We start from the raw sequence: 12537 nt of genomic DNA on the forward strand, positions 1-12537 counted from the left end.
TTTGAGAAAGTGAAAATACCACAATACATATATTTAGGATACAAGAATACCTAAATACCGCTAAGAGATAGGAACATACTAGTGTATGGTAACCAGTTTGTTTTATTACATATCTACCCATCTATAGCAATAAAAAGAAAGCCATTCATTTCTCCTTTGGTGCTACAATGACATATTGCTGGAATATTATGTCAATACAACGAAAGAGAGCTGCTGACATAAGTTATAAATAGTGATGAGAATGGTTTTCTTCAAATATAAAGATTGTATAATTTCATTTCTCTCTTGATTTTGCTAACTTTCTTTGAAATAATTTCCAAATCTTAAGTTATATCCAGAAGTATATTAAGTCTCTGCAAATATATCGATTCATTTGCGATAAAAATCCAATAGTTTCCTATAAAGAACTTGAAAGTGACTAACACACAAAACAAATGGCAAAGTACATATAGTTTCCAATAAATGGACAAATGAATACTGCTAAAAATATAGAGCGGTCTATCTCAACGCATGTGGTATGATAGATAGAGACACAAAAGGTGCATGAGATATATAGCCAGATATAGCTTGTCGATAGCTGCAAAGGAATATTGATTTATTTGAAAAGTCGATAAAATGAATAAGTCTGACATACATTCCACACAACAATATACTATTTCATCATTTTCAATTATTTCGTCATATTAATTGGATCTATCATATTATTAATTGTTATATTTCTTCGTTTGCATTATAACCGACACAAAACAGTGGGATAGCATTATATCTTCTTACTTTCTAATACCTTCTCAAAACATTCATCTAAGACACACAAAAAAATGAGCTGAATATCTGTTTTGTTTCCCTTCCTATTCCGTGTTTAATGTTTGTGACCTCCCTGTCATGTAAACGAAGAAAGTTGAAATTGTAGGAAAGCAGTAGTTGACACACGACTATATATTATCTTAAGGGCAAAGTTGTTGCAATTAACCTTTGTTTCATGCTATGAAGGCATCAATGTCAATATATTATATTATAGTCAAGAAATGTAATCAGGGTATAAGGGTATCGTCCACTGAATTGAATGTCAGATTCTGATTTTGTGACGTAAGGATGATCCGAATGAAGCAGTGGAATCTCACCCGAATAATGTATACTGATTTTGTTGTATTGTTGCTCTAAATTTGTTTCCATCTATCTCCAGAATGATCTGGTATGCATCACAAATAGGAACGCTTTGTTCACATATGATGATTCATTGTAAAATACAATTTGCCCTTTCCTTTTTCCAACTTTCAATCAATTTCCATAATGAGAGTGCTGTAGGGCAGTATATGCAATCCATGCAAAGGTACTGATTCTTTTGTGAATAGGATTACACATGTTTATCATAAGTAAGTTAGATAAAATAAAGAGAGCACATTACATATATTTCGGGTACAAGAATACATAAATACGGTTCAAATATAGGAAGATCAAAGTGTACGGTAATCAGTTTGATTTATTACATATTTACACAATTATAGAAATAGAAATAAAGCCAGTCATCGCTTCTCCGTTGCTTCAGTGACATATTGCTTGAATATTATGTCGATACCAAAAAGGGAGCTGCTGACATATGTTGTAGATTGTAAAGAGAATGGTTTTCTTCACTTATAAAGAAATGATTGTATAATGCCATTTCTTTTTATTTTTTATAACTTTCTTTGAAATAATTTCCGAACCTTGATTGCTTTCTAGCAGTATATCAAGTTACTACAAATATATCGATTCATGTGCAATTAATGTCCAAGATTATCCATATAAACAACTTGAAAGTGACTAATATCCAAAACACTTTCCACAATACATATAGTTTAGAATAAATCCACAAATGCATACCGAAACGAGGATCGAACGGTCGATTTCAACGTTCTTCTTATGACACATAGAGACACATATGATGCATGAGATATATAGCCATAGATAGTTTGACAATACATGCAGTGGAAGTTTGTTTTATTTGTATAATCGAAACATTGAATAATTGAATATGGAATTATCAAATACATTAAACAACAATATATTATTTCATCATATCTTTTTTATTTGCTCAAATTGATTGCTTTTATCATATTAATTATTTTTACTTTTCTTTCTTTCATTATCAACAACCAAAAACAGGCAGTAAGTATTATGAATCCATAGTTTCTGATACTTTCTTTAAATAGTCATCTAAGACACACAACAAACAAATTGAAAATTTGATCAATGTCTCTTCTAATTCCCTGTTTAATCTTTTTAAACACTGTCACTCTTTCTCTCTCTCTTGTGTAGAGATAGAAACCTCAAATGATGGAAAAGCAATAGATGAAATGAAAATCATACATTTCTTTTAGGGCAATATTGTTGCAATTAGCCTCTTTTGGCTGCTGTAAAGGCATTAATGTAATTATTTTAAATCATAGTCAAGTAAAGTAATAATGGAATCGTTCACTGAATTGAATATCAGTTTCTGGTTTTATGATGTAAGGATGATCCGAATGAGGCAGTGGAATCTCACTCAAATAATGTATAATGATTTTGTTTTATTGTTGCTTTAATTTTGTTTGCATCTATTTCTGGAATTATGTCGCATGCAGAAGAAATAGTAAAGCTTTGTTCACAAATAGCAATTCATTGTAAAATTCAGTTTTCCCTTTCATTTTTCTAACTTTCTTTAATCGAATATCGAGAACGTGAATACTGTTCAGCATTATATTAAATCCTAGCAAGTAGATCGATTCATTTGCGAACTATATTACACATTTGTATGATAAGCAAGTTTGAGAAAGTGAAAATACCACAATACATATATTTAGGATACAAGAATACCTAAATACCGCTAAGAGATAGGAACATACTAGTGTATGGTAACCAGTTTGTTTTATTACATATCTACCCATCTATAGCAATAAAAAGAAAGCCATTCATTTCTCCTTTGGTGCTACAATGACATATTGCTGGAATATTATGTCAATACAACGAAAGAGAGCTGCTGACATAAGTTATAAATAGTGATGAGAATGGTTTTCTTCAAATATAAAGATTGGATAATTTCATTTCTCTCTTGATTTTGCTAACTTTCTTTGAAATAATTTCCAAATCTTAAGTTATATCCAGAAGTATATTAAGTCTCTGCAAATATATCGATTCATTTGCGATAAAAATCCAATAGTTTCCTATAAAGAACTTGAAAGTGACTAACACACAAAACAAATGGCAAAGTACATATAGTTTCCAATAGATGGACAAATGAATACTGCTAAAAATATAGAGCGGTCTATCTCAACGCATATGGTATGATAGATAGAGATACAAAAGGTGCATGAGATATATAGCCAGATATAGCTTGTCGATAGCTGCAAAGGAATATTGATTTATTTAAATAGTCGATAAAATGAATAAGTCTGACATACATTCCACACAACAATATACTATTTCATCATTTTCAATTATTTCGTCATATTAATTGGTTCTATCATATTATTAATTGTTATATTTCTTCGTTTGCATTATAACCGACACAAAACAGTGGGATAGTGTTATATCTTCTTGCTTTCTAATACCTTCTCAAAACAGTCATCTAAGACACACAAAAAAATGAGCTGAATATCTGTTTTGTTTCTCTTCCTATTCCGTGTTTAATGTTTGTGACCTCTCTGTCATGTAAACGAAGAAAGTTGAAATTGTAGGAAAGTAGTAGTTGACGCACCACTATGTATTATCTTAAGGGCAAAGTTGTTGCAATTAACCTTTGTTTCATGCTATGAAGGCATCAATGTCAATATATTATATTATAGTCAAGAAATGTAATCAGGGTATAAGGGTATAGTCCACTGAATTGAATGTCAGATTCTGATTTTGTGACGTAAGGATGATCCGAATGAAGCAGTGGAATCTCACCCGAATAATGTATACTGATTTTGTTGTATTGTTGCTCTAAATTTGTTTCCATCTATCTCCAGAATGATCTGGTATGCATCACAAATAGGAACGCTTTGTTCACATATGATGATTCATTGTAAAATACAATTTGTCCTTTCCTTTTCCAACTTTCAATCAATTTCCATAATGAGAGTGCTGTAGGGCAGTATATGCAATCCATGCAAAGGTACTGATTCTTTTGTGAATAGGATTACACATGTTTATCATAAGTAAGTTAGATAAAATAAAGATAGCACATTACATATATTTCGGGTACAAGAATACATAAATACGGTTAAAATATAGGAAGATCAAAGTGTACGGTAATCAGTTTGATTTATTACATATTTACACAATTATAGAAATAGAAATAAAGCCAGTCATCGCTTCTCCGTTGCTTCAGTGACATATTGCTTGAATATTATGTCGATACCAAAAAGGGAGCTGCTGACATATGTTGTAGATTGTAAAGAGAATGGTTTTCTTCACTTATAAAGAAATGATTGTGTAATGCCATTTCTTTTTATTTTTTATGACTGTCTTTGAAATAATTTCCGAACCATGATTGCTTTCTACCAGTAAATCAAGTTGCTACAAATATATCGATTCATGTGCAATTAATGTCCAAGATTATCCATATAAACAACTTGAAAGTGACTAATATCCAAAACACTTTCCACAATACATATAGTTTAGAATAAATCCACAAATACATACCGAAACGAGGATCGAACGGTCGATTTCAACGTTCTTGTTATGACACATAGAGACATATATTATACATGAAATGTATAGCCATAGATAGTTCGACAATACATGCAGTTGAAGTTTGTTTAATTTGTATAATCGAAACATTCAATATGGAATTATCAAATACATTCAAACAACAATATATTATTTCATCATTTCTTTTTTATTTACTCAAATTAATTGCTTTTATCATATTAATTATTTTTACTTTTCTTTCTTACATTATCACTTACCAAAAACAGTCCGTAAGTATTATGAATCCATAGTTTCTGATACTTTCTTTAAATAGTCACCTAAGACACACAACAAACAAATTGAAAATTTGATCAATGTCTCTTCTAATTCCCTGTTTAATCTTTTGGAACTCTGTCTCTCTCTTGTGTAGAGATAGAAACCTCAAATGATGGAAAAGCAATAGATGAAATGAAAATCATACATTTCTTTTAGGGCAATATTGTTGCAATTAGCCTCTTTTGGCTGCTGTAAAGGCATTAATGTAATTATTTTAAATCATAGTCAAGTAAAGTAATAATGGAATCGTTCACTGAATTGAATATCAGTTTCTGGTTTTATGATGTAAGGATGATCCGAGTGAGGCAGTGGAATCTCACCCAAACAATGTATCATGATTTTCTTTTATTGTTGCTTTAATTTTGTTTGCATCTATTTCTGGAATTATGTCACATGCAGAGGAAATAGTAAAGCTTTGTCCACAAATAGCAATTCATTGTAAAATTCAGTTTTCCCTTTCATTTTTCTAACTTTCTTTGATCGAATATCGAGAACGTGAGTACTGTCCAGCAGTATATGAAATCCTAGCAAGTATATCGATTCATCTGCGTACTATATTACACATTTGTATGATAAGCAAGTTTGAGAAAGTGAAAATACCACAATACGTATATTTCGGGTACAAGAATACAAAAATAGCGCTAAGAGATAGGAACATACTAGTGTATGGTAACCAGTTTGTTTTATTATATATCTACCCATCTATAGAAATAAAAAGAAAGCCAGTCATTTCTCCTTTGTTGCTACAATGACATATTGCTGGAATATTATGTCGATACAACGAAAGAGAGCTGCTGACATGAGTTCTAAATAGTGATGAGAATGCTTTTCTTCAAATATAAAGATTGTATAATTTCATTTCTCTCTTGATTCTGCTAACTTTCTTTGAAATAATTTCCAAATCTTAAGTTATATCCAGAAGTATATTAAGTCTCTGCAAATATATCGATTCATTTGCGATAAAAATCCAATAGTTTCCTATAAAAAACTTGAAAGTGACTAACACACAAAACAAATGGCAAAGTACATATAGTTTCCAATACATGGACAAATGAATACTGCTAAAAATATAGAACGGTCTATCTCAACGCATGTGGTATGATAGATAGAGACACAAAAGGTGCATGAGATATATAGCCAGATATAGCTTGTCGATAGCTGCAAAGGAATATTGATTTATTTAAATAGTCGATAAAATGAATAAGTCAGACATACATTCCAAACAACAATATACTATTTCATCATTTTCAATTATTTCGTCATATTAATTGGTTCTATCATATTATTAATTGTTATATTTCTTCGTTTGCATTATAACCGACACAAAACAGTGCGATAGCATTATATCTTCTTACTTTCTAATACCTTCTCAAAAAAGTCATCTAAGACACACAAAAAAATGAGCTGAATATCTGTTTTGTTTCTCTTCCTATTCCGTGTTTAATGTTTGTGACCTCTCTGTGATGTAAACGAAGAAAGTTAAAATTGTAGGAAAGCAGTAGTTGACAAACCACTATATATTATTTTAAGGGCAAAGTTCTTGCAATTAACCTTTGTTTCATGCTATGAAGGCATCAATGTCAATATATTATATTATAGTCAAGAAATGTAATCAGGGTATAAGGGTATCGTCCACTGAATTGAATGTCAGATTCTGATTTTGTGACGTAAGGATGATCCGAATGAAGCAGTGGAATCTCACCCGAATAATGTATACTGATTTTCTTTTATTGTTGCTCTAAGTTTGTTTCCATCTATCTCCAGAATGATCTGGTATGCAGCACAAATAGGAACGCTTTGTTCACATATGATGATTCATTGTAAAATACAATTTGCCCTTTCATTTTTCCAACTTTCAAAGAATTTCCAAAATGAGAGTGCTGTAGGGCAGTATATGAAATCCTTGAAAAGGTAGTGATTCTTTTGTGGATAGGATTACAGACTTTTATCAAAAGCATGTTCGATAAAATAACGGTACCACATTACATATATTTCGGGTACAAAAATACATAAATACGGTTAAGATATATGAAGATCAAAGTGTACGGTAATCAGTTTGTGTATTACATATTTACACAATTATAGAAATAGAAATCAAGCCAGTCATTGCTTCTCCGTTGCTTCAATGATATATTGCTTGAATATGATGTCGATACCAAAAAGAGAGCTGCTGACATATGTTGTACATTGTAAAGAGAATGGATTTCTTCACATAAAAAGAAATGATTGTATAATGCCATTTATTTTCTTTTTTATAACTTTCTTTGAAATAATTTCCGAACCTTGATTGCTTTCTAACAGTATATCAAGTTACTACAAATATATCGATTCATCTGCAGTTAATATCCAAGATTATCCATATAAACAACTTGAAAGTGACTAATATCCAAAACACTTTCCACAATACATTTAGTTTTCAAGAAATCCGCAAATGCATACCGAAACGAGGATCGAACGGTCGATTTCAACGTTCTTGTTATGATACATAGAGACGTATTTGATGCATGAGATATATAGCCATAGATAGTTTGTCAATACATGCAGTAGACATATGTTTCATTTGTATAGTCGACACATTGAATATGAAATACTGAAATACATTCCAAACAATAATATATTATTTCACCATTTTTATTTTATTTAGTCATATCAACTGCTTCTATCATATTAATTATTTTCACTTTTCTTCCTTTCCATTATCACCTGCACAAAGAACAGATTGAAAGTATCATGAATCCATAGCTTCTAATACTTTCTTTAAATAGTCATCTAAGAGACACAACAAACAGATTGAAAATGTGATAAATGTCTCTTCTAATCCCCTGTTTAATCTTTTGTCACACTCTCTCTCTATCCCTCTCCCTCTTCCTATCTCTCTCTCTCTCTCTCTCTCTATTTCTTGTGTCGACTGAGAGAGTTGAAATCATAGGAAAACATTAGATGAAAACCAAATCATGCATTCCTTTAAGGGCAACACTTTTGCAATCAGCCTCTTTTTGCAGTTGTAAAGGCAATAAAGTAACTATTTCAAATCAAAGTCAACTAAAGTAATGATGGTATCGTCCACTGAAGTGAATGTCAGATTCTGATTTTATGATGTAAGGATGATCCGAATCAGGCAGTGGAATCTCACCCGAATAATGTATACTGACTTTTCTTATTGTTGCTCTAAGTTTGTTTCCATCTATCTCCAGAATGATCTGGTATGCAGCAAAAATAGGAACGCTTTGTTCACATGTGATGATTCATTGTAAAATACAATTTGCCCTTTCATTTTTCCAACTTTCAATGAATTTCCATAATGAGAGTGCTGTTGGGCAGTTTATGAAATCCATGGAAAGGTAGTGATTATTTTGTGAATAGGATTACACATTTTTCTCATAAGTAAGTTAGATAAAATAAAGATAGCACATTACGTATATTTCGGGTACAAGAATACATAAATACCGCTAAGAGATAGGAACATTCTAGTGTATGGTAACCAGTTTGTTTTATTACATATCTACCCATCTATAGAAATAAAAAGAAAGCCAGCCATTGCTCGTTTGTTGCTACAATGACATATTGCTGAAATATTATATCGATACAACGAAAGAGAGCTGCTGACATAAGTTGTAAATAGTGATGAGAATGGTTTTCTTCAAATATAAAGATTGTATAATTTCATTTCTCTCTTGATTTTGCTAACTTTCTTTGAAATAATTTCCAAATCTTAAGTTATATCCAGAAGTATATTAAGTCTCTGCAAATATATCGATTCATTTGCGATAAAAATCCAATAGTTTCCTATAAAGAACTTGAAAGTGACTAACACACAAAACAAATGGCAAAGTACATATAGTTTCCAATACATGGACAAATGAATACTGCTAAAAATATAGAACGGTCTATCTCAACGCATGTGGTATGATAGATAGAGACACAAAAGGTGCATGAGATATATAGCCAGATATAGCTTGTCGATAGCTGCGAAGGAATATTGATTTATTTAAATAGTCGATAAAATGAATAAGTCAGACATACATTCCAAACAACAATATACTATTTCATCATTTTCAATTATTTCGTCATATTAATTGGTTCTATCATATTATTAATTGTTATATTTCTTCGTTTGCATTATAACCGACACAAAACAGTGCGATAGCATTATATCTTCTTACTTTCTAATACCTTCTCAAAACAGTCATCTAAGACACACAAAAAAATGAGCTGAATATCTGTTTTGTTTCTCTTCCTATTCCGTGTTTAATGTTTGTGACCTCTCTGTCATGTAAACGAAGAAACTTAAAATTGTAGGAAAGCAGTAGTTGACACACGAATATATATTATCTTAAGGGCAAAGTTGTTGCAATTAACCTTTGTTTCATGCTATGAAGGCATCAATGTCAATATATTATATTATAGTCAAGAAATGTAATCAGGGTATAAGGGTATCGTCCACTGAATTGAATGTCAGATTCTGATTTTGTGACGTAAGGATGATCCGAATGAAGCAGTGGAATCTCACCCGAATAATGTATACTGATTTTGTTGTCTTGTTGCTCTAAATTTGTTTCCATCTATCTCCAGAATGATCTGGTATGCATTACAAATAGGAACGCTTTGTTCACATATGATGATTCATTGTAAAATACAATTTGCCCTTTCATTTTTCAAACTTTCAATCAATTTCCATAATAAGAGTGCTGTAGGGCAGTATATGCAATCCATGCAAAGGTAGTGATTCTTTTGTGAATAGGATTACACATGTTTATCATAAGTAAGTTAGATAAAATAAAGAGAGCACATTACATGTATTTCGGGTACAAGAATATATAAATACGGTTAAAATATAGGAAGATCAAAGTGTACGGTAATCAGTTTGATTTATTACATATTTACACAATTATAGAAATAGAAATAAAGCCAGTCATCGCTTCTCCGTTGCTTCAGTGACATATTGCTTGAATGTTATGTCGATACCAAAAAGAGAGCTGCTGACATATTTTGTAGATTGTAAAGAGAATGGTTTTCTTCACTTATACAGAAATGATTGTATAATGCCATTTCTTTTTATTTTTTATAACTTTCTTTGAAATAATTTCCGAACCTTGATTGCTTTCAAGCAGTATATCAAGTTACTACAAATATATCGATTCATCTGCAATTAAAGTCCAAGATTATTCATATAAACAACTTGAAAGTGACTAATATCCAAAACACTTTCCACAATACATGTAGTTTCCAAGAAATCCACAAATGCATACCGAAACGTGGATCGAACGGTCGATTTCAACGTTCTTGTTATGATACATAGAGACATTTATGATGCATGAGATATATAGCCATAGATAGTTTGACAATACATGCAGTGGACGTTTGTTTCTTTTTGTATAATCGAAACATTGAATAAGTAATTATCAAATACATTCCAAACAACAATATATTATTTCATCATTTCTATTTTATTTTGTCAAATTAATTGCTTTTGTCATATTAATTATTTTTACTTTTCTTTCTTTCATTATCACTTACCAAAAACAGACGGTAAGTATTATGAATCCATAGTTTCTGATACTTTCTTTAAATAGTCATCTAAGACACACAACAAACAAATTGAAAATTTGATCAATGTCTCTTCTAATTCCCTGTTTAATCTTTTGGATCACTGTCACTCTCTCTCTCACTTGTGTTGAGATAGAGACCTCAAATGATGGAAAAGCAATAGATGAAATGAAAATCATACATTTCTTTTAGGACAATATTGTTGCAATTAGCCTCTTTTGGCTGCTATAAAGGCATTAATGTAATTATTTTAAATCATAGTCAAGTAAAGTAATAATGGAATCGTTCACTGAATTGAATATCAGTTAGTGGTTTTATGATGTAAGGATGATCCGAATGAGGCAGTGGAATCTCACCCAAATAACGTGTCATGATTTTGTTTCATTGTTGCTTTAATTTTGTTTGCATCTATTTCTGGAGTTATGTCGCATGCAGAAGAAATAGTAAAGCTTTGTTCACAAATAGCAATTCATTGTAAAATTCAGTTTTCCCTTTCATTTTTCTAACTTTCTTTGATCGAATATCGAGAACGTGAATACTATTCAGCATTATATTAAATCCTAGCAAGTAGATCGATTCATTTGCGAACTATATTACACATTTGTATGATAAGCAAGTTTGAGAAAGTGAAAATACCACAATACATATATTTCGGGTACAAGAATACATAAATACCGCTAAGAGATAGGAACATCCTAGTGTATGGTAACCAGTTTGTTTTATTACATATCTACCCCTCTATAGAAATAAAAAGGAAGCCAGTCATTGCTTCTTTGTTGATACAATGACATATTGCTGGAATATTATGTCTATACAATGAAAGAGAGCTGCTGACATAAGTTATAAATAGTGATGAGAATGGTTTTCTTCAAATATAAAGATTGTATAATTTCATTTCTCTCTTGATATTGCTAACTTTCTTTGAAATAATTTCCAAATCTTAAGTTATATCCAGAAGTATATTAAGTCTCTGCGAATATATCGATTCATTTGCGATAAAAATCCAATAGTTTCATACAAAGAACTTGAAAGTGACTAACACACAAAACAAATGGCAAAGTACATATAGTTTCCAATACATGGACAAATGAATACTGCTAAAAATATAGAACGGTCTATCTCAACGCATGTGGTATGATAGATAGAGACACAAAAGGTGCATGAGATATATAGCCATATATAGCTTGTCGAAAGTTGCAAAGGAATATTGATTTATTTAAATAGTCGATAAAATGAATATGTCTGACATACATTCCAAACAACAATATACTATTTCATCATTTTCATTTATTTCGTCATATTAATTGGTTCTATGATATTATTAATTGTTATATTTCTTCTTTTGCATTACAACCTACACAAAAGAGTTTGATAGTATTATAATTTCATATTTTCTAATACTTTCTCAAAACAGTCATCTAAGACACATAAAAAATGAGCTAAAAATCTGATTTGTTTCTCTTCCTATTCCGTGTTTAATGTTTGTGACCTCTCTGTCATGTAAACGAAGAAAGTTGAAATTGTAGGAAAGCAGTAGTTTACACACCACTATATATTATTTTAAGGGCAAGGTTGTTGCAATTAACCTTTGTTTCATGCTATGAAGGCATCAATGTCAGTATGTTATATTATAGTCAAGAAATGTAATCAGGGTCAAAGGGTATCGTCCTCTGAATTAAATGACAGATTCTGCTTTTATGATGTAAGGATGATCCGAATGAAGCAGTGGAATCTCACCCGAATAATGTATACTGATTTTCTTTCATTGTTGCTCTAAGTTTGTTTCCATCTATCTCCAGAATGATCTGGTATGCATCACAAATAGGAACGCTTTGTTCACATATGATGATTCATTGTAAAATACAATTTGCCCTTTCATTTTTCCAACTTTCAATGAATTTCCAAAATGAGAGTGCTGTAGGGCAGTATATGAAATCCTTGCAACGGTAGTGATTCTTTTCTGAATAGGATTCCACACTTTTATCAAAAGCATGTTCGATAAAATAACGATACCACATTACATAT

Source organism: Sinohyriopsis cumingii, chromosome 10 (assembly GCF_028554795.1).
Source record: "Sinohyriopsis cumingii isolate HCF-2022 chromosome 10, ASM2855479v2, whole genome shotgun sequence".
Taxonomy (NCBI): Eukaryota; Metazoa; Mollusca; class Bivalvia; order Unionida; family Unionidae; genus Sinohyriopsis; species Sinohyriopsis cumingii.